Raw genomic sequence first — 27,879 nt, 5'->3', positions numbered from 1 at the left:
CAATCACTGGACGGAAGTCCGCATCCATTCCTTCAGGTTTCCTACTCCTTTTAACGTCAGGCACGTGAAAGGCATGAAACCTTCGAAAAAGACAGTTTCGCGATGACACCGTCGAAGTAAAAAAAAAAATATGCAGCTTATTTTGCTGTCCAAACAAGATGTCGCTTGAGTAGGAAGCTTGAAAACTCGACGGAAGGCTCGCTTGCGCAAAAGAAAACGTAGTCACGCTTCTTTATGCACGTGTTAGCTGCGTTGTGTTTTTGTGTTTTTCATAGGTTACTACGCGCGAAGTGTTAAAATGCAGCCATGGCACGTGCTTTTCTTAGTTTGCCTTTTTTTTTTTTCAACGCGAGGTGGCCTCACGTCGCAGTGACGTCTTCCGGACGGCTCCAGACGCGCCCCATTACTTGGGCTCGATGCTGTCTTAATAGTTGCCTGCGTAGACTATCTCCGATGCTGGCCAAAATTGGAGCACATCCATCGGTCTCTTCATCGCAGTGTGTCTTATACTGCGCACGAGTTTATACGTAGGTGGCTTTCGGCGTTTCTTTCTTCGTTTCCTTGTTTTCTTACACCGCGCAAACGCTCAACCTGCGCGCGTCATCGCTCACTCCCAGGAGGGGCCCCCGGGGGAGGCCGGGCCTCGGGCCCGAGTCCCGGGTTTCGGGGGCGGCGGCTTGGAGACCGCGGCGAGGTGCCGTTAGCCCATCGATCGGCCGCCGCGGATTCCTTGAGCAGACGGGACTCTTGTCTTGGGCGCAGTCTCGAAGAGGGAGGCCCAGACTCCTCCTCCTCCATTGACGCGGGGTTCTCACTCCGCCTACTCCGAGGATGGAGCGAGAGACCTCAGGGGCCGCTGAAACAAAGGGCACTTGCATTGGCGGTATTCGCGCCCTATGGGGTGCGGATGAGGCGTGGGAGGAGAGATACCTTCATTGGAGAGAGAGAGAGAGAGAGATAGATAGATAGATAGATAGATAGATAGATAGATAGATAGATAGATAGATAGATAGATTGATAGATAGATAGATAGATAGATAGATAGATAGATAGATAGATAGATAGATAGATAGATAGAGAGAAAGAGAGAGAGAGAGGGAAGGGAGGTTAACTATAGGATTTGTCCAGTTTGCTACCCTACGCATGGGGCGGGGGAATGAAAGGAAGGGAGGCCAAGAACTCGTTCACACGCTCTAAACAATTTGCCGCTAGTCTATAAGTCGGTCGCTCAAGCTCGTCTGCAGGACATGAAGGCGACTGACTTGAGACGTTCGTTGAAAGGCTGTACAGCTCATAGGTCCTTGGCAAACGTACATCAGGTGGTCTTCCCGGAATATGCCATAGTGGTGAGAATAAGAAAGCTTCAATACTACTGCTGGGATTTCTTTCGCTACATGAGAGCGCTGAACACCTGGGGCCGAATATAGCAATGTTTTCGTTCCTAAGTGCATTTTGTCATAGACCGGCCTCGTTCGCTAATAGTATGTCCGACATTACGATTGCCTATAGCATCTTCTCTTACAGAGAGTTAAATAGCGCGAGAAGTCCTCGTCTGAATGCGAGCCCTTCTGAATGTACCCACAGTATTGTGGGTCCATTCGAGGCGTGGCAACTGTTGTCTTAGTTGCCTTCCCGAAACCCACCTCGAAGCGGAAAAATTTTTTTCACTATTTCACTATTTCACTAGTTCACTATTTTTCCACCCAAGTGGAAAAATAGTGAACTGCAAAGTGTTGTGGGGGGATCAAACTCTGGGCGTGGTTAATGTCGCGATTCTAGTCCACTTATTCTTCCTTTCAGCACTTCGTCAATGGTCCGGGCAGCGACCCGCGTGTTTGTTGTCACCATCATCGGCTGTTCGTGAGCGGCAAATGATAAGAAAAGCATAGAATCGAGCCAAACGAATCGTTACGTTATGCCAAACGTGCTCCGCCCACCTCGTTCTATAATAATCTCCCACAATTCCCGCAACGCTGGCTATCTACCATGCAAGTGCGCCTTCGCCCACCTTAGACCAGTCCGTCAAAGGAGATAACCAATCAATTCAACGATTGATCGATAGAGGCGAAACAGATCCTGTCGCGGCTTTAGGATCACAAAATGTTCTTGCTGCCCTTTGGAGCTCTGTATGCCAACAATATTACCATCTAACTGCCGTCCATTCCTTCACCTGATTTCCTTTCGTGTGTCGCCCGATGAGCGCCAATCAAAGTGCGCCGAATGGCGCGCCTCTCAGCTGAGGGTGCGTAGGACGATCACTGGAAGTTCGATGCCGCGCCTACTTTTGGACCGCACCGCCCACTTTCCAAGAGCGTTCTTCCAAAGCACGCATATACAGGGTCGAGATTGGTCGAGATTATGTACTGCATGGTAAGTGCAGAAGGACGGCATCTTCTTGATATCGAGTACAGTGGCATTGGTCGCAGGTCCGCGTATACTTGACCGAATAAGCGAGCCGGGCGGACCGCTTCAAAGGAAACCCAGGTCAAGTATAGCGACAAGTCGGTCACTTCGATTTTGATACCGCGTCGTCTTCGGGCGGCGTCCTCTAGGCGGGTGAGATCAAAGATGGCGCCGCCTAGCGCGAGATAAGGCGCAAGCGCGCTTGTTCTTTCTCGCGACAGTTCGATAACTATAAGAACTCGTGTGCGTAGGATAACACGCCCATTCGATTTCCGTCTTTTTGTTTCAACTGCAGCATTTCGAGTTTTCTGTCCGAGAGTTAAGGCCGACACATATCTTCATATATAGCAACCAAATCCAGTACGTCGTCACTGAATTTACGTGTAAGAATGCGAAAATGCCTGACCACTTCTGTGCCGCGCACTGACGGCTAGAACTCCTGTAAATCTACGAGAGGCGGCTGCGTGTTCCATAGGAGGAACGCGGGCTCCCCCATTGTGACGCCGCTGATCCTTCCGTGAAGCTTCCATTCACTCGGCTAATCTTCAGCGTGAAGGATGATCAGTGCGAACCAACGGGGGAGCGCTTCACTCCGGTTCTCTGCTCCGATTGGCCGACGTTATCCATACCTTTAGCCATACTACACGGAGTCGATGAGGCATAGTACATATGTAGAGTAACCACGAGTGACCGCGCCGAACTCCCTCGAAGCCGCAGCAAGTGGAGAGGGGACAGTGTCGCATCCTGAACCCCCCTTTTTTTTCGTTTTAGGCGCTCATCTCAATAAGCCAGTCACTTAAAACCGCTGAACTCCACGGTCACGACACTGCAGCGTCCTCGTTAGCGAAAACACAGAGCGACACCGCTCCGTTCACGCAAAGCGGGCCCCTTCGGTCGAGCCTATATCCTTTTTCCGGCCTCAAATACGGCGCCGTCCGGGCAGCAGCCGCTGGAGCAAGCGCCCGTCCTATTAGCGGCGCCCGCGGAAAAGACGTCCGGTGGGCGCATTGTGCGCTACGGGAGCTCGCGCCCTCCAGAGAGAGAAAGAGGAACAGCTCTCCTTTCTCGGAGCAGGAAGCGCGCGCGAACCCGTGACCACCCCCGCGACGACCGCAACAACGCACACTTCCCGTTATGCATACAGCAAGGCCGAGAAGGCGCATCTATAGGCGCACACTTAGCGAACGCAGCGCACCCTGGCGGCGTCCGAAACAAAACGTGGAGTGAGGAGGACGAGAACGGTACTGCGGGGTTTGACGTCGTCGGTTCGTCGTCGCCGCCGCTTGTTTTGCGGCCGACAATCGGAACGGGCGATGCTCAACACGCCCTCGCGCAGTCTTAACTGTGCCGTAGCTCCAGCTATAGCGGAAGCGGAGAATGTACTACGGCGGGCGATATCGGAGGAGGGAGGGGGGGCGGTGGTGGCCAACGCCCTGGCTAGCGAGAGGAAGCCACCCGCGTACGAAATACCGCAAAATCCCGCACACAACACAAGGGGCAAGGCAAGGGTCTGGAGCGGCAAAACGAGAACGAAAATACGAGACATATGAGCAGCAGGGGGTGGGGGGCAGTAACCGAAAAATTCAGTGTCCTTCCGCTCTGTGAAGAAGGATGACCAGTGAAGCTGTGTATATGGGCCCCTTAATGGCGAACTGCACCTCCGCCACGGGTCGGCCCGGCATTGCACTATCTTCGGGATCGGCTCACGTATGAGAAATTGTTGGTCTATGTCCGCAGAGACGAGATCCGCCAGAACCTAGCCATAAACAGCTTCCCTGTAAAACTGCGCCCATTTAGCTACCCCACAGAGGGGGAGGAGGCGAAAAAGGTAAATACGAGGAGATATGACCGAGTTTAATTATTGGTACGCCGGAGGCGCGTGAACTGGAGATGGAGAGTTCGTCACAGCCTCACAGGCGGTCACTTGGTCCGGTTGACTTCAGCAACCGGAGCAGCGCAATTGTGGCCTTCAACTGTAACTGAGATCGAGGTCTTGGCGGGATCGAGATCTCGCACATCGCAGCGGCAGAAGAAAAGAAATTATTCTTGATGTCACGTATGACTAAATGCACCTGGCTGCCGTTCATACAAAATGACAAACTGACAAAGCACTGCTTCGGTGGCACTCGCGTAAGAAACGAGAAGCAAAACATCCTACATCCGTACAATAATACAAGCAAACAGCAAGCCGTCGTATCGTTGCGCAAATGAGTGCATTTGCAAGTATTGCCAGATAATATAAGCTGTTCGAACATAACTTGGTGACGCCGAACTTTCGCGTCGCCTCCGTCGCTAACGCGTGATTAAACGCTTCGGTATTCTTCATTCGCGGCAGGCACAATGCGCGGGACTTTGCGGTACGCCCGTCCCCTCCCTTACGGAACGCTCGTATGCGTAAATTCCGCGATCCCTCGCTGCTGTTCCGTCCCGATGAGGGCGACGCGTACAAGGGGTGAGGAGCGCAGCTTCGTGGGGTTGGGCGAGGCAAGGCGCGCGCTTCCTGCGTAGTTCTTGACGCCCGCCATTGTTTTCGAGGAGGAGGCGCTCTTCCATCGCCGGATCTGGGCACCAGCGGAGGAGCCTCGGGCGAAACAAGAGAGAGAGAGAGAGAGAGCGCAGCGAGGGCGGCGCGCCATTCAGACCGTGCAGGCGTCTCCGCACATCGCGCGAGCCGACGGCGACGTCCTTCCGTCGGATGTGTCCCCCCGGTCCAGGAGCGCGCGGACCGCGACGACGTAGCATCCAGCCGTGCGTGAGAGACAGCCGCGAATGAAGCGGAAGACGCCGCGCGCGCGCGCGCGCGCTCTGCATATGGGCGGAAGTGGGCCAGCGCCTTCTCGCCTCTCGGGCTTCCTCTCGCGTTTGTTTCCGCCATCCAGTTCACTCGGACAGGTATCCTCCTCCTCCTTCTTCTTCTTCTTCCGGCCAGCTGAGCAGGCGATTCTGGGCCCCTATTCGCAAAGGGAGTATTACACTGCAGAATCGGTCGCAACAGCAAATTGCAGCCTATCCTGATGATGGACCTGTCGTTAGCTAAGGCTGCCAGCCGATGGAGAAGAGGACTCTACGAACGGAAAGTATTGTTAATTTAGCCCTGGGCCACTGTCATTTCTAATTAGGCACCTAGAAGCCATCTGCAATTGGTTCAAGACGCCCAACATGCTGGCATTCGACAGCGTGGCCAAGCTTGACAGTGTCCGAAATACCACCCAGAGAAGCTCAGGGTCGAGGTTGGGATCTGACTATGTGTGGAACACCTACGCGTGGCAGGTGGTTCATCGGTCACAGAAACTGGCCTTCTCAGCGTACACAGTGAAGCAGCACGGTTTCGTCGCGTGTTCGACGCCCACGGCCGCACTGCGATAGGAGCGGAGCTCGAAAGCAACCCGTTATTATCAATTTTTGTTTTTCGTCGATCTAGAGGCAATGGCGAAGGAAGACCAAGGTGCTCGAAATCGACGCCCACCGCGTAGGCAATTTATCGCGCCATGTTGCAACAATGAAACTCTGAACACCGTGCAGACTACGGCATAGAGTGCTAGATAGCTTCAACTTGCTATAACTCTAGACATTTAGGCATTTTAGCTAGCTATAGGCAGCCAGGGCTTGCTACAATGTACATTAAACTAAGCCTGCACTGTATCAACGAGCACGCCTCCGTGGGCTCAGGGGCGTCCTTAAATGGAGGGCGACCGACCCCCCACCCCCTCCCCACTACCCCAGTATTTCCTCCTTGCGCAATCTTCTGTGGTTATCGTTACTCTCGCCTCGCCCGCCTTTTTCTCCTCACCGATAGCGGCGCGAAGCGGCGTGTGAACTCTGTGTGAACGCGATCTAAAGGCGCCAACTCATATGGGAGACCAACAGTGCGCGTCGCGACGACGACATATCGGCGCGCGAAAGGCTGTCTCTCTTTGCTCGGAAGTCGCGTTGCGGGTCGCGCGGAAACTACAAGAATGGACAGGATAAGAGGGGGGGGGGGGGCCTCGAACGCGTGCCTCTCCCATCCTGTGTCAGCGCCGTCGGCGTGCAAGAGCACAGCGAGCGAGCGCGCGCGTGACGCCTTGATGGCTTTTTGTCGGCTGCGGCCGGCTTCGCGCGATTTCCGCTCTCCTTTTGCGTCTCTCCCACGCTGGGCGACCTCTGGCGAGAGGCGGATGCCTGCAGCCACATCCTCGGCGTTTCGGTTGATGCTGCCGACTTGAGCGACGAGACGGGCTTCATATCGAAGGCACGCCGAACGATCGTAATGAACGAGGCATACGATGCTTTAGTAAATTGAACGTTACGCTTCTGCGGCAGCGATACGGCCACTTGTTAGAGTGGGGAGGGGAGTGGGGCGAGGGGGTGTTCTTGGTAAGTCGCAAGAAACTTGCAAAAAACCTGGTGTGGTAAAGATGTCGATGACTCGATCGTTTATTCGTACAATGCATTATGCGTACCAAATACATAGATGTGTGAATAGAGAAGGAGGTCCCATAGCACAAGGCTGTGTTTGGATCGCACCGCTGGTACGATCTGTTGGGAACTCGGCGCTGACGCCCGTGGTTGTACCTGGGTCGCAAGCCCCAAGGGTAGCGTTGGCCTGGCGGCCTGGGGTACAACTGGAAGCATCCGAAGGTCCCGGCAAAGCATGAGTCGACTGGTAACAACAAAACAACTTGTTTATTTTAACATCGCAAAGAGTTGGCGGTCCGGTTGACCGAAGTAGAGAGACGGGAGAGCACTTTACTCAACAGAAGAAATCGGAGCCCCCCTTTTGGCGTCCGGGGGCAGCTGTTTTTATACTCTCGCAGTTGAGGGCAAGAAGGAACCCCTCAATAGACGAGCACGTGAATGTACAATGGGCTAATGGTGACGCACACTGTCGTAGCGCTGCCGTAGCACAATGTCGTAGCACAATGTCGTAGCACACTGTCGTAGCGCTGCCGGTCGGGCACAATGACTGTAATGAGAGGATGATCCCTGCTTTCGCATCGCCTGGTTCGGGCACAATGACTGGAATGAGAGGGTGATCCTTTGCGGTCGCATCGCCGCAGTCGCGCCTGGAAACACCTGGCGATGAGCGTTGCGGCGACGACGATCGGGCCAAAATGTCTGCCGCCCCGCCGCAGTCGCGCCGGCAAAACCACGTGTCGCAGGCGAAACGCAACAGCTGTAACGGGGCCTCCTGCTAGAGAACACTAAATATTTGTAAAATGGTGCAGCAGTATACAGCATAGTACGTAAGAGAAAGTTACAAGTAAATGATTACATAGAATATCGTAATAAAAGTTGGACTACACTTATGTTCCGCGCTAGACACTCCGCGAAAAAGAAAAGAAAGAAGAAAGAAAGAAAGACCGCGAGAGGCGAGCGAGAAAACGACGCAACGAACGCTATTGGAAGAACGAGTCGTCATGGCGACCGTCATTGTCGAGGTGGCATGACACAGATTAAGAAATGTCCCAAAAGCCAGAAGTGGCGTCCGGCAACGACAAAGTGATATAGTACGAGGTGAACAATGCTACTATGCATATGTTTGATTTGGGAAATGAGACATGACCTGCGGTCAAGTTTCCTCTTTAGTGAGCGAATGGATTTATCGACTTGAATACAATGCTGGAAGGAAGGAAGGAAGGAAGAAATAAGAATGAAAGAAAAAGAAACGACTGTGTAAGAGTGAAGGAATAGAGGGCAATGAATGAAAGAAGAAATAAAGGGGGAAACGAAGAAATACGGGAAGGAAAGAAGCGAGAACGAACAACAAAAAAGAAAAGAATTACGCAATGGAGATCAAAAGAAAGGAAAGGACTGAATGAAGGAAGGAATGGAAGAAGGGTGAAAGGACAGGATGGAGCGAAGAAAGGAAATTACGAGCGAAAGAAATGAGGAAAGTAACCTAACTAAACACAATTAAGCAAGCCTTTGGTTATGAAGCCGCGCGTTAGTGTATTTTCCGTTGCAACTGCCGGGCTTCTGCGGAGGCACTGAACATCGGCGAGGTCAGCGCAACTGACCGTCGTGGTGGCAGCGCGACCTCGGCGCCGTCGCACTCGTTGCCGTCGTCGCCGAAGGGGGGGTGGGAGGGGGGGGGGGCGTCGACGCAGGTGCTGAGAAGTCGTCCTCGTCGTCGTCAGCGGCGGCTGCGTCCTCTCACCTGTCTTCCAACAACCTGCTGCTCCCTAGCGTAACGAGCCTCCGCCACCGCCCGTGCCGCGTATCTTGGCCTCCGCGAGAAGGCCGTTGGCAAAGACGTACTCGTCCGGCTTTTTTCTCGTCTTGGCCCCCGCGCTGCTTGCGTCGTCGTGCCCCGCTGCCGGCTGCGGCAGCTGCATCGGCGTCAACGAACGACGCTGTGGCCGCGTTGGCGCGTACACGCACATGCGATCTTGCTCAGGCTCCCAAGACGCGTTTCTCCGGTCCGACCTATACTTTTTTTCGCTAGCGCTGTTCGAGAAATTAAGGAACTGTCACGGGAGGAAGGGCGAACGGTTTCTTCAAAAAACATCGGGAGAGGGGGGAAGCAGGGGGGGGGGGGCGAGAGAAGAAGCTCCTTTTTCGTGCGCTTTTGTGGAGCATTATTACTCGAACCGCCGTGGTAGTTTAACGGTAGCGCATCGGGTGGGTTGCGCTCTGACCTGCGTTGAGCTGTCTCTTCGTAGACGTTCACTTCGCTTTTCCTCACTTATAATATTCGATTTAAGCAGACAACCGTTAAATTCCCCTGCGTATTCCCTGGTTTCATTCACTGTCCGTCTATTGGCCTCGTGTGGTTGCACACACACACACACACACACACACACACACACACACACACACACACACACACACACACACACACACACACACACACACACACACACACACACACACACACACACACACATACATATATATATACCGTTTCAAATGTCATATACAGAACTTCAAGAAAGGGGTTAACCGAGGGCCCCATTTTTATTAATCATATCATGAGAAGCCAACAAAGGCACCAAGGAAAACATAGGGGGAATCACTTGTACTTACTCATAGAATTAAAGAAAATGATAAATTAATAGCAATGAAGGTGGTTGAAAAAAAACTTGCCGCAGGTGGGGAACGAGCCCAGGTCTTCGCATTACGCGCGCGGTGCTCTAGAGCATCGCCAAGGGCAGGCATCACGTCGGCAGGCGTGCTTACTTGTTCTGCCGATCTGCAAATATTACGCAACGCGGGTGCAAGTTTGTCGAGCGCGAATTTCAGTTAAGACAATTCTGTTGTTGCTCATCGCGAAGCGTACCGATCCCTTCTTCTCACAGCTTAAAACCTAATGTTTCCGGCCCATGTCGTCGCTAGCCACGGGAAAGCCCCGATTATGACAGCCGTGCCACTTCATTTCAGTTTTATTGTCCATTAAATCATTCATGACGAGCTTTATTGCATGGTGTGACAGGGAGCAGGAATGGCGAAAGAGAAGTCACAACAGAAAAAAAAAATACAATGCATACAAGGCAGCTAGGTAACAATCATCGCTGCAAAACGATACTTAGAAGAACAGGTGGTGGAGCCAATGCATGCCGAAGGTTCGGGACACACTGGTCTTATAACGGAGGGCGCTGGTCCATCACTGGCCGTACTGTTTGAGAAAGATTCCTAATACTTGGCTCCTTCTTGGTAATAGGGATCTTAGTTCGAGGAACGTTTCTTCTCTGCCTTATATCTTTTTAAACACTTCTGCAATGCTCTCGTGTCGAGAAAGGCAGGGACGTATCATTGCGCTATTTTCATTTGCTACGGTATACGAGCACTCGTGAAGGGAACTCGTTCAAGCAAAGAAAGCGAAGAGTCGAGGCGCGTGGTCGCCCTATCACTACGGCTATATACCTCCAACGTCCCCCTACACACCTCCCCCCCCCTCTAGCCCCCCCTTCGCCAGCCGCTTCCTTTTGGCGTCCGCGGAGGCGAGAGACCGGAGGCACCTGGTCGCTCTTCTTCGGTCGGCCGCCTCAAGAAAGACCGACCGGCGCGGTAGCAAGGGGCCGAAGGCCACGACGACTTGGGGGCGAGGGGGGGGCTAAGCCGCGCACGGCTGGCTGCCAACACCTGCCCCCGCTGTACACGTTTGCGACGACGACGATGCGTTCCTTGCAACTTGCGCCTCGGAGCAACGGCCAGGAAACGTGTCCTTGCTCTGCACTAAAGGACAAGGAAACGGAGGGGGATGGGGGGGGGGGCCACCACGTGTGGTCGGGGTTGTATACACTCCGTGTGCGCAGGGCCTGTGTGTGTGTGGGGGGGGGGGGATTCCCGCCCCCCCCTTTTTATTCTCGTCGTTTGCCCCGTTGCTCTTTTTCGCCGCTGTTGTAGCGGTGGCCCCGTTTAGGTCGCGTGTGGGGCGGGCAGCGTACAACGGTTGTTCTCGGCGCGGGCATTAAATTTTAAAGGGAAGCGCGTGTTTCGGGGGCGTTCGCCGGTGCGGATGCGACGCACTGGGCGTGCGGTCCGTGCTCAGAAAGGGTGGATGGATTGGGGGCTAGGGGAAGGGGGGGGGGGGAAGGGACAGGAGTTGTTGCACGGCGCCGAAGGTGGAGGTCGTCGAACGGCTGGCCGCAACTTTATAGGCCGCTGCGGTTTTGACGTTACAATTCCCGCGAGTTCGGACACGCGGCTGTACCATCGCCACACCGATTTCGCGGCTGGTGAGCCTCGCCTCTGGAGAGCTGTGGTGTCCTGTCGTGGTCGGTTAGTGTCGGCCGGGATTCCCTTCTTGCAGGCCCTGTGTAGTTGGAGGGTAAACAGCGGTGAACAATGCAAGCGGCGTTTAACTAAACATACATACATACATACATACATACGTACGTACGTACGTACGTACGTACGTACATACATACATACATACATACATACATACATACATACATACATACATACATACATACATACATACATACATACATACACACACACACATACATACACACACACATACATACATACATACATACATACATACATACATACATACATACATACATACATACATACATACATACACACATACGTACATACATACATGCATACATACATACATACATACATACATACATACATACATACATACATACATACATACATACATACATACATACATACATACATACATACATACAAAGCCTAACGCTTCGCGCCTGTTGACCGCATGTAGCCTTGTAGAAAGGAAGGGCTGTGTTCACGCCACCTATGTTAATTACGTTATCGCGTTCTGCCTTCGTTTCCCGTCACAAACTTCTCTAGCAGAATAGCTGATTTGTGCACAGCGACCGGACACTGCGAAGTATGAGTAAACCTACATATGCAAACTATCTGGCGCAAGATTATGAGCAAACAGTGCAAAAAAAAAAAAACACACATGACGAATGCCTTCACACAGAGACAGCCGACGCAGCGCGCAACATCTTAGTTCGCGTTTTCTTTTTTCTTCGTCTGCTTCTTTTCTTTTTATTTTTGTCCCGTTTTTCGAACTGCTTTCTCTTTACTCTGAAATGGAGGGCACAGAATCCGTCTGAAAAGACAAGAAAAACAAGCTTCGATAAAATAAGGTCACCTGGATTTCTTCTTACTCTCGCTCTTTTGCAGTACATGGCGCTAGGTTGCAGTTGAATGACATAATTGCTGCAAAAAAGCGAACACAGGAAGGGTAAACGAAAACACACATGCGGCGGCAGGGGCCGCCCGTGTGTGTACGTGCATTCTTTTACCCCTTTCTGTGTGTGCTTTCTGTAGCGATTATATCCCTCATGCAAGAACCAACTATAGGCCAAGAGCAAATTATACTGAAGCGTATAGTTCGCAGTTGTTGGCAATCGTACATAGTTTGCACATAGTTTGCACTTATCTGTCGTTCTGAGGCCGGTTCTTTCTTCCCGAGGACTTGTGCCACGTTCGTGTGTGTCTGCACGTCGCGTGCTCGCACAACACTCGCCACTGTTTACGGGAAAGCTTATCCGCAAAATCGAGCACGCCGGGTTCCTTCAGCTCCGCAGCCCGTTTCCAGAACGGCGATTTCTGCCCGCCATAGTACACCGCCACTTCTACCCTTGTCGCACGCAGCGGCGGCTGCAGACCGTATCGCCCCAAAAGGCCAGATAACGCCGTGCCTTTTGTCTCTATACGCCTTCCGGGCACGTTCGTCTTGCGGCCTCGTATCGGCACTCGGGTGACAAGAGATCGACGGCAACCTGCTCTCGTGCGATACGACGGGAGGCCGTTGAAACCCAAACTTTTCTTTTCTTTTTTGGCCTTTTTTTCTTTTTTCTGGCTTCGCCGTTCTGTACCAGAAACGTCGCCTAAGCATGGGGGGTTGGCTCCTTATCGCATAGCGGCGCTCGGTCGCAACACCACCGCTCCGGCGCACAAACAAGTGCGTAACGACGAAAACACGTTTTAAGATTTAAAAAGGTTAACGTGTATGTAATAGCGCCTAACCGGCAACCCGGGAATGCAGATGTTCAGACGAGGATGTCGTGGTAGTTTAGATGTACGCAAACCCACCGAAATATTACTGTGTACTGTGGAGCGAACATCCCCGAGGCTGAATCCCAGCGTAGAGGCATCAAATGAAAAGAGTCCAAACGCAGTGACATATAAACCTTGCTATCGGTGTCACTGCTTCGACCCTCTCACGAAACTGTCACTTTTCTTGGCTATAAGGCAAGCGTTACCCGCGCGCCGTGGTTGCTCAGTGGCTATGGTGTTGGGCTGCTGAGCACGAGGTCGCGGGATCGAATCCCGGCCACGGCGGCCGCATTTCGATGGGGGCGAAATGCGAAAACGCCCGTGTACTTACATTTAGGTGCACATTAAAGAACCCCAGGTGGTCAAAATTTCCGGAGTCCTCCACTACGGCGTGCCTCATAATCAGAAAGTGGTTTTGGCACGTAAAACCCCAAATATTATTATTAAGGCAAGCGTTGTCAAGATGAGGATGAGGGATTGGCCTAACAACGACTGTGCAACGACAAAATTAAAAGTTTATAGTGTCATTTAGCCTTACAGAGAAGATAGCTAGCTATGCACACGATAAGCCGACACATATAGTCAACGCTGTGCAGTCTTTCGTTCGTTCGTTCGTTCGTTCGTATGTTCTTTCGTTTGTTCGTTGCGTCCATCCGTCCCACCTATGCACTTTCCAAGGTTAGAAGACAGGGGCTTACCTTTTTCGTGTCCTTACCGCGCGAGGAGTAAGAAGGAAGCCTCTTCACCAGAACAAAAGAAGTAGGACGCAGGTTCAGCGGGACGAAGGAATTACGCCCGTATATATCAAGGATCTCACCTGCATTATCTTGCTCGAAAGAACCGCGCGCGGGGCGTATCACCATCACTCGTCGATTTCTTTTTCTTTTTCCCCACTGTGCGCGTAAGGATCTGCAGAGGAGAGGAGCGTGCCGTGGGAGAGCGCACGGAGACATCGCAAACCTTATACGTACGCGACGGCGGCTGCGGCATCGGCGTCGGCTGGCAGCAAGATCGCCGGCCCATTGTCTCAAGGCGACGGAGCCACGCTTAGAACAAAGGGAGACGATAGATAGCGAGAGAGACAGAGAGAGAGGAAGAGAGAAGCGGAGACTCCGCAGAGTCAAGCGTTCCAACATTCTTAGCTTCTTCGATTGCTTTGTGCTAGCGAAGCCGTGTTCCGTATCGTTCTCCCTCGCGCGCTGCCGTGTGTCTTCTGCGACGGCTTTTGTTCTATCGGTGGTAGAGCTTCGGGCCCAGATAAGCCTCTTGTCTCCAACTCACCGTCAGCACCTCGTGATTGAGACGTTTCCTTCGGCCAAGCGGGGCGAGGGAGGGGGTGGCCCTGACGGGCCTAGCCCTGGGGAGTCCCAGGCAGCTTCTTGCCTCGCTCCTACGAGGATCCCTCGTCCTGCATGCCGCCGCCTGTACCGGATTCGTCTGCTACTGCAACGTCCTTCGGCTACCGTGCAGACCTTCTGCTACTACAGCGTACCGCCTGCTACCGTGGCATCCGGCTGCTACGACAGTGTCCGTCTGCTACGGCAGTTTATCCATCTATTACCGCAGTATTGGTCTGACTAGCGTAGGAACCGCCTGCTAGCACACTTCCACGCCTGTTTTGCGGTTAACCAGTAACAAAAGTGAGCGTCGATATTTGTGCGGGATCCGTGATATCGAAAGCAAGAACGTCGACCAACGTGTTTGTGTCGACTCGTACGGACTTGTCTTCCACAACGTTTCACCACACCTTCTGTCCACCTGTGTCGAAGGTTACCTTGACTTCTGGAACTTTCGTACGAAGACTACCTATCGTCTGCGGATTTGTAGTCTGTCCTTTCACAGTGAATGACGACTTCGCTACTTGAGCCGGTGGATTCTGCCCGTAACCTGATGCTGGGTAAGATTGCCGTTAGGTTTAAATACGTTGCCTCACGTCGCGATAGGCTTAACTCGTGCAAAACGCAAGTATAGCGACAATCCATAAACTGGCGTGCCGCAGTTTCGTGTATCTCGCAATGCGCCCTCTTCTCGTAGTGTATTTGTCTTCTGCATGTTTGAAAGCACGCCAGTGCGTAACGGATGCGATAAACCGCATAATCTGAAGGCTAGATGCGATGAAATCTGCAGGATGTCCATACGTCGTAGCTTCAGCGTAGATTACGATATCTGCCGACTCTTACAGTTGCACGGATATGGCGTTACGTAGTGCTCTTTCGCAATGTCTTAAGCCTTTTGTTCTTGCTGCTCTGCGCACGCTCTCAAATGACTCGGGACAAAATTCGTCGTTTAAGCCTAACAGATTGCAATTAAACAATAAAAAATGTACATTGATGTATTAAGGCTACCGAAGCGCTTTACATTGAGTTGTTCACATGTCACGTAATTTCCTCACTTTATCTACTTATCGCGGTATTCTGAAGGATGAAAGAGTTCAGTCGTAAGGGGGCCTTGTTGGCCTTAAGCAAAATATCACTAACTTAATATATTGCCCATATGTTTCAACGATGCTGTTCTTTTTTTTCTGAAGAGTTTGCTTACATTGTGAAACTTTCACGTGTTTGTGCTATGGAACTAATTTATTTACTCTTTCCATGTATCCTGTGAGCTACCATTCCTCACAAATAGTTAGTTAGATATATCTTTATAAAAAGCCTTCGAATACTATGCTATAAAGTCTGTAGAATGCTTGCAGACGTCCTGTAGATTTACGGACTATTCTTTTTTGTAGTCTGAGGTCTATGCATATCAATTCTACAAACATCCCACAAACAACGTATCACTTCCACAAATTGGACCGACCAGATAGGTTTAGTGCGAGACTTCTGTGTCCCTTCAACCTAAGTAAGCATGTCGGCAACCTGTTGAGGGTGAATACGACTTTGACCGCAAATCAAAAGTCGGATCACCTAATGTCGCACCGTAGGAAACTCATAAGAAACTAAAAAAAATACCGAAGTTATGCAGGAACGGTGTTTTTGTAGCGGTAGTTTTAAAACTTCGAAGGCCGTCCGTCCCTTCACCCCGTCATCAATTTCGCAGTGTCCAGGACACAAACATCGCAGCCTTTCACTTGCATCCCGTATTGTTCCTCCACTCTGAAGTAGAGGGGCAGCTAGGGGATAAAGGAACGCCGAGTACGTTAGCTATTCATCTTCCGGCCTCATCACGGACAGAGTTTCCGTTCGTGACCACTTCCTCTTTCACGTTGTCCGCAAAATGGACTCCCTCCGAACAGAGCCCTGCTCGGCTTGACGACGTCATCTCGTGCTGTCCAATCCGTACATCTATAAAGTCTTGCTCTCCAATTCACAAGTACGCGCGAAGCGGGGAGAAAAGGCGCGGACTCGTTACGCTGGGGAAAAAGAAAGAAAGAAAAGATTCGTTCCTTTGTGGAGGGCGCACGGACCGCCCTCGTTCCCATTTTCCGAGCGAGCGTATCGCGTTATATACGCGATTGTGTCCAGGAGCTGGCCAGGGGCCGTCGAGCGGTCGCTGTTTCCGGGAAGCCTCCGGTCTTTTGTACAAACGCAACTAGCCCTAAGGGAGGCCTCCATCCTAAGGTATAATAACCTCCACCCCCCACCCCCCCTACGACCGTTTCCCGCTACGTCCTTCTTTCTCTTCTTCTATGGCCGCCTGTCTGTCTTCGCTAAGCCACCGTAAAGAGCTAACTGTAAATTCTCCGCACGTGCGGCCACAACTACCGTTTCCCTACCTTGCTTCACTTCTGTTATTTCTCGTCTGCTTTATTAAGGTGCTTCGCCTTTTTCCTTCTTTACCGTCTGTTCCGTCCAGCTCCTTTGTTTCCTTGTTTGTTTTTCTTTATCGTCTGGACCACTTCGAAACCCACCGACAGACGCGGCACAACCGTAATCGCCCTCGTCGACCAGCAGGGGGCGACAGCTCCCATCCTTCTGCACCCCCCCCCCCTCCACCGCCGTCACTCTTCCTTCAGCGTGTGTACCAAACGCCGTTGTTGCTCCGTTGCTTCTTTCTTGATCGTCTGGACCACTTCGAAACCCACCGACAGACGCGGCACAACCGTAATCGCCCTCGTCGACCGGCAGGGGGCGACAGCTTCCACGGTTCTCCTCGCCATCACCGTTTCCTACAGCGTATACATACCAACGCCCTCACTTTTTCCCTACCACGCGCGTTGTACCTGGGTGGTTCGAGCAGCGGTCACAGCCGTATACGTAAACCGATATCCCGCTGCGGCGCTCGCATATACATATACGGCAGGGTTTCTCGGTGATGCTGCGGCGTTCTGTACCCCGGCCCGCTCTCGCTGGGGTTGTCGGCATCTTCGCGCAGCCGAGCGCAGTTCCTGCATCCGCACCGCGGCGGCGAGGAAATTGGTCTCGGTGATCGCTCGCCTGTGTGTGTATGTGTGTGCTTTGGACGCAATGGGTGCGTGATAGCACCTTTGCCCCCCACTCTTCTCGGGGGTGCGCTAGGGTGGGCGGGAGGGAATGGGAAGGCGCTCCAATTAGACGACGGTACGTACCACTCGAAAGAGTGAAAAAAAAAATGAGACTCATAATTGGATGACCTGAGCCTAGCGAGATTTCTGAAAGAAGCAGAGCGCCATCCTGTGGCGAGTCCTGGGCGGTGCACTATGTGCACAGCCTTTGTCGAAAGAAAGGTGACCTCTGAAGAGCGTGAGTGTTGCCGAGTTGTTCTGTCTATACGTCGTGTCGTGCCTGTGCAACTCCAGAGGATATAACAGGAACTGCAGGAAATGGAGAGGGAAAAAAAGGGGTACGACTCCATTTCCAAAGTTTTCGAGCAATGAAGACGCAACGGAACGCCACCTAAGACGTCCGAGAGTCGGCTAAGGTCGTGCGCAAAGTGGCCTCACTACTTTCGAGCAAGGCTGTACGTCTTTGAGGGTGAGCGGAGTAGGCAGAAACCGCAGCCACGGTGCTTAATTTATACTCTAATCCACGGAAAAAATTTTCGTTTACTCTATTGTGACTGCCAGTACACTAGGCTATATACCGAAAGTCCCTCACTTTCAACAACTCTTTTCCAACTTCTCTATATCACTCATTGGTTACATCGCAAGTACGAGGGCGTATAGTTCTCTTGGATTGCTCGCTTAGAAGGTCGGTCGAGGCTTATCAAACTGTTACGGGCTTTCGAAACTCACAAACATAACATACTCGGCGTTTAGCGGCATGGAAAGACACTGAGAACCCATTTCGACTGAACTCCCGGGTTCGAGACGCCACAGGAAGCGTTTTGGCCCGAGTCATAAAAAAGTTCTCTTTATTTCCCGAGTTTGCGAGCCTCACCGTAAACTAATAACGCGGCATATAGCCAGCTCTCTACTTGTTGCTGTCTCTTCTATACGCCCTGTTAAAGTAAACGTACGCGGCTCTGTATGAAATTATAATAGGCGACGTCATGTTATTCAAGGAATGCCGGACGCGATATCGTCACCCAAAGCCTTTCCTAGCATGAATGTCCAGTGACTCACTCGAAAACTATCATCGCGAAGCTCGTGCGAACGTATGCCGGGACATGTGGCAGGCCACGTTCTGCCTTGTTATTTCAGAGCATGGCTTAAATCGAGCTCCTATTCTGTAACGCTGACTGAATTCTACGGGATTTCGAGCAACGCTCACAAGAGGCAGCTTCATAGCTTTTACACTATTCTCTAGATATGTGAAACAAAAAAAACATAGAAGCGCTATTCTTATATTCAACCAAATTAGTCAGTTTGAATTGAATATGCGTCGCGTTTGAACGAAAGAGTCCCATTTTGGTAACATTGGCAGCAGAATCTTTCTTTGTATTGTCAATTACCGTTTCTTAAAAAAAAGAAAATATGAACAGGACAAGATTTCACTAAAAGGAAATGAGGAACCGTATTTGCGGCTCTGTAACTCCGGGACAAGAACTTCTTGAACATTATTGTTGACATTCTAATGATTTCATATTGCGTTTTCATTGTCCGCAATAAAATTTATTCGAAAATTATTCGAATTAAACTTGGAGCTTTTTTAAGGGACTCTGTCGGCCTGAAAGATGCTCAAACGTACAAACAAACGCAGTAAAGGCACTACGTACACCCGTGAGAAAAAGTACACGGGCCACAGGGTTGCCGATGAAACGGAATTTCTTCGTAATTAACACGCATAAGCGAAAACTGACACGTGCAATAGAAAATCCGTAATGCCAAGCTTGAACCGCAGTCTTTAATTTCAAGTTGCATTCACAGACAGAGGAGAAAATGAGTTCTATAGCGCAGTCCTTGGTCCGTATACTTTTGTTCACGGGTGTGCTTATCGCAATTCGGGCGACACAGGAGCCAGAAGCATTGCGTGAAATTAAGATATAGAAAGGACACGCTATCTTTTATTTCCTCGGCTAATCACCAACGTCCTTCCTCTGAATGGTCGCACGTAAGTATAATAAAAGTATCGAAATAATTGTTTCCCAGTCTGAGCTGACTGGGGTGCTTCAATATTTAGCGTTCCTACATACTCGCTTCAGAAATTGCTAGCAAGTTCGTGCTAGTCTCGCGCACACTATACTTAGGGTTAGGCTTCGCCCCACAGAGTTTCCAACAAAAACTACAAGAAAGGAACTCTGGTGCTGCTATATCGTGCAGCTAATGGGGAACGTGGTTGTATAGCACGCGAATTTGTCTAATCGCCGTGTCTGTGGCTTGAGGTGTTCTTGCGGCGTTATTTATTACGTACGCTTCATCTTTATAAGTTTCCTAGAAAAAACGAGAGCAAAATAAAAAGCGGGAGTCGACGTTTCAAGCGGACTTGTCTTTTTCAAGGCGACATACGAAACAAAAAGACAAGTCCACTTGTCGAAACGTTTGCTCCCGCTTTTGCCTTGTTCTCGTTTTTCTCGTCGTTTTGAAATTTCCATCTCCTGCCTTCCCCGTGTTTTCCCCAAGTTCCCTAGAAATGAGTCATATTTTTCTTCTGAACGCCTGAACGCAGTAAGTACATCTACGCGCGCGCGTAGTCATTGCGAATTGTTGCATTTATGACGCAATATTTCACTGAACGTGATCGCTTGGAGAAGTAAAACCGTTCAAAGGTGGAAGGACCATGCCTAGGTTAATGCACGCACATCTGCGGCTCCCGTAAGCACCAGCGACATAGATTAGTAATTCTTTTTGTAGGAAAACTCTTACCCTCGGATGAGGCTCAGTCGACGTGGCCCTTATTCAGGGCTGCGACCTATAGCACTGACCCCGGCCGAGCAGATGGCACGATCGCGTATACGCGCAGAAATCGACTCTGCAGCGGCAAAAAAATGTCGTCATCGGTCGCTTCGTCGCATCCGTTAGTCGTGCAAAGAACTAAACAGGATGCGACAAACACTTGTTATCGGCCGATGACGCAACCTAGAGCGAACTGGCATCGTAAAATTGTCTAGATGCGTATTTCACCCTCCTGTGTTTTATTTCTTCTAGTTCACTGCACCGATGAGTCCTTCGACTGAATATCTCTTTTATCGCTTCTTTGTTACTCTGCCCCCTTGCCAGTCCATCCGGGAACTTGAGGTTGCTAGTCAGGACACCGACACGGAAAGCAACAGCGCACAACCACAGACAGAATACTATGACCACAATCGCAGAATAAACGACGTTGTTCCGACCCCTGGGTTCACAAACGAGCCTCGACTTGGTACTGTTCACCTCAAATCCACTGGCGATGATGATGATGATGATATTGAATCGCATTCGTTTTAAAATGTGGAGGCGACCAATAGTCACCCAGCCACCTTGAGGGGATCAAACATCATATACTGTCATTGCAGTCCAGCATTTTGCCTGTCTCCCACTTCATATTCCCTCTCTTCTTTCTAAAGCCTCCGTCTCTGCATTATCTCAGCACATATGCTCGTAACCACCCCGGTTTCACCTCTTCACTGCCTTTTTTTTTTGTCACGGATACTCTAGACGCTTAGAACGACAGAAAGCTGAGCTAGTTGGTAAGAATTCATAACGATATCTATGATATGTGATACATATCATACTAAATCTTGCTTAGCTCGACTACTGGCCGGAACTCAACGCTACCATCAGCTGTGCACCACAGTTCTTCTGGAAGGTGAACGTTTTCTACGATACTGTCTGCGGCCAATGTCTCGCCATTCCGTTGCAACGTGCTGAATTGTTTCCGGATAATTTCCTGCGGCAGACATGTGCATGCCTCATCTTGTCGCGAGTATTTGTTCCTGTATATATATATTTTTTTATCAGGCAATCAGTACGGGCCTCAAGAAGCAAGGCACTTCTGCCTCCTGTTATTGCACAAATTTTATTTCACTGAGTACGTAGAGCGGCCATGCCTCTCGACTGATACAGTACGCATCGAACCACGCTTTCCTTTGATTCCCTACGACGAGGAGGACTTGCTTGGGAAAAGCAGTTTCACCCTTGTGCACTCGAACAGACGCAGCGAGCACGTGCACGGTTACAAAAATGTCGCTCACAAATCGTCTTGGGCTGTCAACGAAGCGCATTGACCACTTCACTAGGGGGACGCTGCCAGCGACTTTCTTGAGTAGAGGTGAACCGTCGGGTGGAGCAACATTCTAGAATACGAGGGTGAAATTCGTAAACCTGAGCAATCGGCAAAAGGCGGGGGGGGGGGGGGGGGGGGTCTTGTACAACGACGGAGACTACAGGGTTGCGCTTCGCGGTGGTCTAGTTGGTCTGCAGACTGTGGTGTACTAAACGGAGCTGTCCGCTTTACGATATAGTTTACCACGTGACCTCACACCAAGCTTATGTTGACGACGTGCATGCTGGTCCAGCGTATATGTCAAAATTTTGCGAATATTTGCACCATGTGTGGCCAGTATTGGTTGCGAATCTTTTCGCTGCCCGATATATATCTCCACCACACTTGCGCCCTGCTGATGCGACGACCTTCTTCGGAAGCTCCAGCCTTTGGCTATGTGTTTCTTTCACGAACGCCTACTGATTCCTATATGGAATGGCGGACAATTTCAGTTGCAACGCACGTGGGCGCGTAGAATAAATAATAAAACACCTCTTTTGTGACTGCCCCATTCACACGAAGATGAGAGACTTGCCCTGCGGACAGCTTTAAGGCGCTTAGATGACAGGCCTTTTACAAAAGAGAAGGTCCCGGGACCGTGGCCTCGTGCCTCCGCTATTGTGCAAAGCCACGAGAGGGCTTATTCAGGTGCCTGTATGACTGCTTATGGCGAATTGAACGATGAACGCTTGCTTGTGTGTACGTGCACCAGTGCAAAGTGTCGACTTCTCTCCATCTTCTCATCCCTCACTTCCCCTTCCCCAGTGTAGGGTAACCGCACGGGCTTAGCCTGGCTAGCCTTCCAGCATTTCTTTTATGACTTCTCTCTCTGGTCCCTCCTGTCGGCCAAAAATGTGTACACGTTTTGTTCTTGCCTAGAACTGGACAAGGACATGTTGTTGTAATGGTAGTTGTCAGTATTTGGGGGGGGGGGGTTGCAATTATGATCGGTGTCGATCACGACATCCAGGTAAACTGGGTGACATTCGGTGGCTCCATCCCATCGCGCGCGTCGCTTTGTTTCCTATTCCCTCAAAGGCGCGAATCCTGTCGACTGCGCCACGTCGTAGAAAACGGGAGAGGGTTCGTTTAGAAAGATATACCGTAACGGCATTACTGGAGCTGACTGCACACTGGAGATCGACTTACAGCTCGTTCCTCGGAGCAGAGCGCCTCTTCGGTTTCTTCCTCTCGCCTTTTCGGCAGAGGCGAACTTTGATTCGGAGTCGGCGCCGCGCCGACCGAGCGCCCGGTGTCCGCGGGTCCTATTTCGGTGGCGTCTCATGCCGGTATACGTAACGTAAACATAGCGGACGAGGCGTGGGTACGCGTCTGTGTTGTCTTGTTTTAAGCGGAGCGCCTGCGCTCTTATACCGAGAACGCAGATTTCAAAAAATCCGCGTCAATCGTCTATGTAAAGGCGTGCTTTGATTCCAGTTTTGCATATACCCTACAGCAAACAAACAAACAAACAAGAGGAGGCAGTAATGCGTTTCAATTAACACCCATGCATGGTCGCACGGCGCGAGCACATTTGGGGGGGAAGTCAATAATAATAGCCCGCGGATGTCCATCTATAGTGCAACGTGACTCTCTTCTCCCGCCACTCGTCGTCGCTGCCATATATAAAGTACGATGCCACAAAACTCGGTGACAGTTGTTTGCGTGAAATACGAATGAACCAAAGCGAAGCGAAGAAAACAAAAAGAAATGGGGGTGGGGGGCGGGGTGTCGTCGAGCGTACGGCGCATTCGGGAAACCCCGTGCGCACCGGTTGTCGTCGTCGTCGGTTCGGTCGGCGGTCACAGGTGGTCAGCGTACAGAGCCCCATCTCTCTCTCTCTCTCTCTCTCTCTCTCTCTCTCTCTCTCTCTCTCTCTCTCTCTCTCTCTCTCTCGCCGTACACCGTGTGCCTCGCGGAACGGTCCCGATCACACGCGGTACGTCGCTGGCGTTGCTCCAGTAGCGACGCAATCTCTCCCCCCCTCCCCCCCTCCGCCCCCCTCCGCTATACACCCATTTTCCTGCGTCCATCCCTTCCACGTCACTACGAATCCCGTTGGTCTACCGGTTCGCACGAGAAAGAACCGCTCGCGTTCCGAAAAAGAAAAGAAAGGAAAAGAAGGAGAGAAAGACAGAACGGGAATTGCGCGCCACCGGGCCGCCGTCTCGTTTCCCGAGTCGCAGGCTGGAAGCCCGCTGACGCGTCGCCTCGTACGCGCCCGTTTCCCCGTGGTTTAGGCGACTTCCAGTCCAGTTGCGTGCACTAGAGCTCACCGCCGTAGAGTTTCCGACGAAAATTGCTAGAGGTAGCTCTGGGCGTTGACGTAACGCCCATTCATCCATCCACGCGTCCGTTCAGCTACCACGGGAATTACGAGTAGCAGTAGTACGTGGTTTTGTCTAATTGTCACGTCAGGCGTCCTCGGGACCTTATTTATTGCGCTTCATCCTTTTAAATTTTCAAGTCACCATATCTCTTTCTTTTCTAAACGTACGAAGGAATAATTCTATACGCGCGTGCTCGATCATGGCAAACTGTTGCACTTATAACGCAATATTTTCTTGATTGATTGAAAACTTTATTGTTCCACCGAGCAGGGGTGCCCGCCTCTTAACCTACACGTAGGTGGGGGGGGAGGACGAAGCAGTCCCCGCGCGTTGAAAGTATACAGGATAGGTCACAAAGCCGTTTCTGAAGCCACAAAGACAAATTTAGCCAGACCAGGTATACTGTGCATCCTTCTCACACTTTAAACCGATTTACACCCTTAGGGCTCCTTAAGGGTGCCCGCACTCTTACGTCCGTAAAAAGGTGTAAGGGTGCGAGTTGTAAACAGAAAATACCCTTTTGGGTGTAAACCGGTGTACAGTCCATGCTGGCTGAACAAGCTGCACCTCCAGCTACCGTAGGCCACTAGCGCCGTTTTATAATTCCCTGCGCTTTTTTTTTTTTTGCGAACTCTACACTGTCAAATGATTTACACCCTTAAAAGTAAGAAAGGGTGTAAGTTTGTCGAATTTACACCCTTTTTCACTTATTTTACAGTGTACGGGAATGTAGACGTATAGACCCGTATAGAGGACTCTACGGGTTGTATATACGGGTAGTGGCGGTCTTACCTCGCTCGTGCGAGATTCGTCAGCACTGCACGCAACTAACGCTACAGCCGAGCGTGTAAGTAGCGCGGTGTTGAGCCTCTTCACGCTAGCTGCCCTCCCCCCCCTCCTGGCGAGAACGCGCGGGGGAAAAAAATACGAAAAGAGGGCGAAGCAGTTCCGCTTCGAACTGACCGTGCGAGCGAACTTCGCGTACACCATGCGCCTACTGTTCACACAGGGGACATTTCATACCCTGGGCGGAAGAAGAGTTCCGCTCGAAGCTTTTTTTCTCGATATCTCCCCGGATCTCGCTAGAGCCTGGCCGGCCTAAAAGAAAGAAAGGAAAAAGGACTCCGGTTAGTTAGTTGATCGCCGTCAACTCGAATTAGAAAGCCAGTACGACGCGCATTTAGGCTGTCGCGTCTTTCGGAGAGAGCAGCGTGTGTCACTGCCTTAGCGGAGTTTTCTTTCTTTTTCTTTTGTTGCATGCTGGTGCTGCTGCCTTGTTTTGGTTAGTCTTGTTTCACAGCGGGAGGCGGGGCGGACGCGTTCCGTCGCGGGCGAGCATTGGATGCGGAAGCAGTTTTGCTACATTTGCGCTTTACTCTATAAAGTAATAATAGTAAAAGAAATGAGCAAAGCATGAACGGTGTAGTATAATACACACATGCACACATACACGCACTATATATATATATATATATATATATATTTAATACCCGCATGCAGATATAAAGCTACGCATGTGCGCACGCGCGTCAAGCCAGGTTACGACTGCTTTCGTTAGTAGGACCGGTGTGACTCAGTCTGCGAATCAACTTGGCTGGTGCGCCTGCCTTTGTGTTGTTCCTCGTTCTTTTTTCCCCGCCCGATGAACAACAGGATGCCGATATACGGTACATCGAAAGATTCGCTAAACTGAGCAGCGAGAAATGGTGTGTAGTTGTGACTGGACCCTTGAGCATGATGTGAAGCGAGTTGCGAAATGGATTCTGGAGCGCGATGACCGCTTGTTGAATTTTTGGACACGCGGTGACACGATTCCTTTTTTTTTTTGGCGCGTTTGTGCACCGGTTTGCGTTATACCAACCAGAACCGCAACCAGAATTACGCTTCAGCGCACTTCATTTAGACGAGGGGAGGAGGGGTCGTTCTTTAAGAACGTGATGGTGCGTGTTGTCTGTGTTAGAAAACGAAGTGGCGTCAAAGAGACATCGCGTAGAGGGTGCGAGTGCTATAACCAAAAACACAAACAAACAAAAAGGAAACGACACCTATTTCGACATCTTCATTGGTGGCCAGGCTCGGCCTGCCCGTCCCAACGTGGGAGCGACCCGCTGCGCGATAATCGCGTATTTCAGGACTCTCAATAAAGTTGTTCCATCCATCCATCCATCCATCCATCCATCCATCCATCCATCCATCCATCCATCCATCCATCCATCCATCCATCCATCGATCCATTGAGAGCCGTCTGTAAGTTAATTCGCTGCAAACTGAACCGAGGCTGCTCCTATATCGCGTGTCATTCACAAATACCGACACTTTAGATCGTGCTATAGAGTCTACGAGTTATCGACGTGCCTCTTAGCTATCGCTCCGTCGAATCTCGTCACGAGTTCTCGAGTGGCTCTATCGCGTGTACAGTCTAACCCGCGCATAACGAACTGTCCTGACGTGGCTCTCAACAGAGACTCAACTGAGCAGACGCTAATTACAGCGTTCCACATAATCGCATCGAGTTTCCCGTGCATGTTTTTCGTCGCTCTACAGCGTCGCTAACGCAAAGCCATATAGTGTTCTCTCGAAGCTGAACAAATTCTCGATGTGCTCTCATTTACCGAATCTCATTCATCGAATCCCATAGGCAGCCGGCACAGTTGTGTCGTCTGTAGACACTCTCAGATGTACTGTGTAGTTTTCCTAGAGCTCAAGAAAAAGAAAAGTTACGACGGCGTTTTTACCGAATCTAATCGAGAGATTTCTTGTATAGGTGTCTGACCTGTAGAGTTTCGGTGACGTACAGCGTACCGTTCTGTCGTGGCCTATCGACAAGCATTGAACTCCACACGCTCTTAACAGTGAACGAATCTCGTCGAATCTCGGTGCCTAACGCAATCCGAAACTCACAGTACCGAACCTCGCTATACTGAATCTCACGAAGAGACCTGGCACGTTGGTGTCTCGTCCGTGTAAAATTAATTCACCCCAAAAAAAACCGAGCGTTCCGTCGAAGCTGGACTATATGGTTCTCGACATGCTCTTAAAACAAACAAAAAAACGTTCCACCGAATCTCGTCGAACGAGAGACCGAATCCTCTCGTACAGCTCTTTTCATCCGTGTTATACGCATGCTTCACCTCTCCTTCCAGTCTTCGTCGTCGAAAACGGCGACGCTGCGCCGCATATGCAGACACGACGCTGCAGGTTCATGAATACCGGCGACGCAATCCTTCGTTATGACCCGCCGAGAACCGCTGGCTTTTTTTTTCTTTTTTTTTGGGGGGGGGGGGTCGGTTGGCTGCGGCCGGAATGCATAATCAAACCCCGCGCATCGCGAGCAAGCAAGCAGCAACATCAGCGAACGGTTTACAATGCGATAGCAACCACGCGGGAGGGGGACCCGATTTGCGCGCGGATCGCATTGTTTTCCACCACCGTCGCGACCGTCTGCGGCTTTTTGCCACTTGGTTGCATCAGTCCCGTAGCGGCGCGGTGCAGCTATACCCGCCTAAATATTCCATGCGCTCAGCGTACTTTTCGCTAACGCGTCTGTCTTTCTCTCTCGGCGGTGCCGACTATATAGTCTCGTCGTCAGCCTCGCGCCTTTAGAACGGCCGCGCTTACGCATGCCTCAGAAAACAGGCTGCAGAACGGCTACGAGAGATCCGGCGAGGAAGAAGAAGGCCGCAGTACAGTGACGTTGGTGACGTGCGGTCTTCGCCGCACTGCTTTCAGTATAAGATAATAGAGAGCTTTAGTTTAGGGGACGCAAGCGGCTTGCGTCCCTTAAACTAAAGCTCTCTAATGAACACGCGCCCACGTAGTGCCGTTAACCCTTGCTGTTGTTCCACAACGGGGTGTTCCACAACGCGGTTTTCATGCGGTGCTGGCGTGCTGGCGCAGGCGCGCTGTATACAACGCGGATCCGCGGCATCGCGTACAGGAACACGCGTTGGATAACGATAAGAGTATACATATAGCAATATGCTAAGTTCGTATAAAGTGAAACGTTTGTAGAAAAAAACTCGGGTACAGCTAAGGCGTTGCGCCTGCATATATAGTGAAACTCTTGCAAGATCTTGGGTGGATTTCGGGCGCGGGAATGCATACCGCGAAAACTTCCAAAAGGGTGTGAA

The 27,879-nt window shown here is 51.1% G+C and overlaps 1 protein-coding gene across 4 annotated transcripts in view; it reads left to right on the top strand.

Moving 5' to 3' along the window:
- The window catches only part of pros (homeobox protein prospero), a 256,693-nt gene that overhangs the window by 158,062 nt on the left and 70,752 nt on the right, over nt 1–27,879 (top strand). Inside the window, exon 1 of one of the 4 annotated variants that reach the window (XM_075699411.1) lies at nt 14,211–14,776. The exons of the other annotated variants lie outside the window; for them this stretch is intronic. The gene's annotated coding sequence lies outside the window, so the exon portion shown is untranslated. Of the gene's footprint in view, nt 1–14,210; nt 14,777–27,879 lie in introns of those variants that run through there. 4 annotated transcript variants of the gene reach the window in all.

The sequence above is a fragment of the Dermacentor variabilis genome, chromosome 7 (assembly GCF_050947875.1).
Source record: "Dermacentor variabilis isolate Ectoservices chromosome 7, ASM5094787v1, whole genome shotgun sequence".
Classification (NCBI taxonomy): domain Eukaryota; kingdom Metazoa; phylum Arthropoda; class Arachnida; order Ixodida; family Ixodidae; genus Dermacentor; species Dermacentor variabilis.
The sequence above is the reverse complement of the archived record's forward strand: the minus strand, read 5'-3'. Positions and strand labels throughout refer to the sequence as shown.